We start from the raw sequence: 2,644 nt of genomic DNA, 5'->3' as shown, positions 1-2,644 counted from the left end.
TAGCTTCCAGAAATGAGAAGAAACTTTTGTCTCAATGAGACAGGTGAGATATTCCTTTTGCTTTTAATATTTGTTAATACCAACATGTGAAACATTTCCACACACACGTTTGGAAGCATGAACCAAATCCTGTGATAGATAGCAAAGTAGCTGACTCCTTGATACTGACCAAACCAGCAACATGCACTTGAATTTGAGTTGGATTTAGATGAGCAATTCAATAAGTTGTATAGCAGAAAGATGACTACGGGCATAGGAATCAAATGACATCATGATCTTGGTGAAAATTTTGCTCTTTTATGAGCAGTTTAGTAGTTGAGGTCAGTCTTTTAATTCACTTATAATTTTACAGAGAGTTTTCACTCTATAGCACTTAATCATTTCTCCCCAACTTGATTTCTTCATTCTTACGATTGGGTTAATACAACTTACTGTGCAGTTCTATCATAAGGACTTAATAAAATTTATATATTAAGCTTACTATAGTGCCTGGTACATAAAAGCTGAATGATTATTTCTTATTCACTATGGTTCTACTACTGAATATTGGTTTTTAATAAGGTAGCAGACTATAGTAATATTCCGCCACCCTCTCAACCCCCAGAAAACACAGTTAACTAAGAAAATCCCTAATTATCACAATTTTATTGTATCTCTCGCAAGGAACCCAGTCACCTTACACCTACTATAATAACTTATTGAAAATTTACCATGAGCCATGCTCTATAATAAGCACTATACATGGGCATCCTCACTTTATTTCTATGAGTTCAATACTACTGTTATTCTCAAAAAGAAAAAAATGGGAAACATAATTTAGGTTAAAGTGTCTACTATCTCTCTCTTTTTTAATCTTATAGGTGTTTCCTATCTCTGATTAAGTTTATAAACTTATAATAAATAAGAATGGCCAAAACTCTCATTAATATCTGTTTAAGAAATACAGACAATATATACAAAATGCAATGACAACACTAAAAAAACAGTCAAGGTTAGCCATCTGTTGAAATAAAAAGCAAAAGGCCTCTGAAGAATTCTTTTGAAAATTACTCCATCCATATTTACCATTTTAAAAATGTTATAGAAATTCATGCATACTGAATTGGCAAATAAAAAACTTCTATACAACCACTAATTTTTACTGCAGCAATGAAGAATGCCTGTGTTTGATACAGAGACATTAACCAGGAAAAGAATTCTTTATTGGGAATACATCACATCTCTATTTAAAAACCTCAGTCAATTTGTATAATTTAGAAAACTTCTAAAATGAAATATTTATGGTATATTTTTTATATTGTGTTTGGCTTTATTTATTTATTTATTTATTTATTTATTTATTTATTTATTTATTTATGTTTGTCTTTCTCCCCCCCAGCTTTATTGAAATATAATAAACACTTAGTTGCTCATATTTACATTGTACAATTCAATGAGATTTTTTTTTCCAGTTATAGTTGGCATACGATAATATACCAAGACAACAAATAACAAGTGTTATTAACAAGTTTCAGTTGTATGATCTAGTAATCAGAGATCCACATAACTCGCAAAGCAATCACCCCACTAAATCTAACACCCCTCTTATCCCTTACATTATTACAACATTATTAACCATCTTCCCCATGTTACACTCTACATCTACATTTCCATGCCTATTCTGCAACTATCCATTTGTACCTCTTTATCCCTTTGCCTTTATTTACCGTCCGCCACAACTCCCCTCCCATCTAGTAGCCCTCAAAATATTCTCTGTATCTATGAGTTTATTTCCTTTTTTGTTGTTGTAGTTGTTGATTTTGTTCTTTAGGTTTCACATGGGACATGGTTCCACGATGTAGCGGTTAGCACGTCTGCTTTACATGCAGAAGGTCCTGGGTTCATGCCCCAGTGGAGCCAGGGTCCATGGTCTACGGCCATGCCACCCTGAATAAGCCGGATGTCTGATCTCAGAAGCTAAGCAGGGTCGGGCCTGGTTAGTGCTTGGATGGGAGACCACATAGGAAGACCAGGTGCTGTACGCATAAATAATAAATAGATAAATAAATAAATAAATAAATAAATAAATAAATAAATAGATTCCACATGTATGTGAAATCATGAGATATTTGTTTTTCCCTATCTTTCTCATTCAGTGCAATACTCTCTAGGTCCATCAAGGCAATATCTTTTGCCATTCCCTTCCTTTTAGTCTGTGTGTGTCTTTAATCTGAAGTGAGTCTCTTGTAGGCAGTACACGTAGGGGTCTTGTTTTCTTATCCAATCAGCCACTCTATCTTTTGGTTGGAACTCTTAATTCTTTTCCATTGAGTTACTTATTGATAGGAATATAGCTATTACCATTTTTTATTTCTGTTTTTTATACATTTTTTTTTTCTTAAAGAAGTCCCTCCAACGTTTCCTGTACTACTGGAAATTTATCGATGATAAATTCCTTTAGCTTATTTTTATCTGGGAAGCTCTTTATCTGTCCTTAAACTCTAAATAATAGCTTTGCTGGATAAAGTATTCTTGGTCATAGATACTGGGTTTTCATCATTTTGAATATTTTGTGTCAAGCCCTTCTCTCCTGTACAGTTTTTTTGAGAAATCAGCTGCCAGTTTTATGGGTGCTCCCTTGAAGGTAACTAACTGCTTTTCTCTT

The 2,644-nt window shown here is 33.4% G+C and overlaps 1 pseudogene; it reads left to right on the top strand.

The window, feature by feature from the left end:
- The first annotated feature begins 1,908 nt into the window (after positions 1-1,908).
- On the top strand, positions 1,909-2,024 carry LOC111733131 (annotated as a pseudogene).
- Positions 2,025-2,644: the final 620 nt, after the last annotated feature.

This window comes from Pteropus vampyrus, unplaced genomic scaffold (genome assembly GCF_000151845.1).
Source record: "Pteropus vampyrus isolate Shadow unplaced genomic scaffold, Pvam_2.0 Scaffold528, whole genome shotgun sequence".
NCBI lineage: Eukaryota > Metazoa > Chordata > Mammalia > Chiroptera > Pteropodidae > Pteropus > Pteropus vampyrus.
The sequence above is the reverse complement of the archived record's forward strand: the minus strand, read 5'-3'. Positions and strand labels throughout refer to the sequence as shown.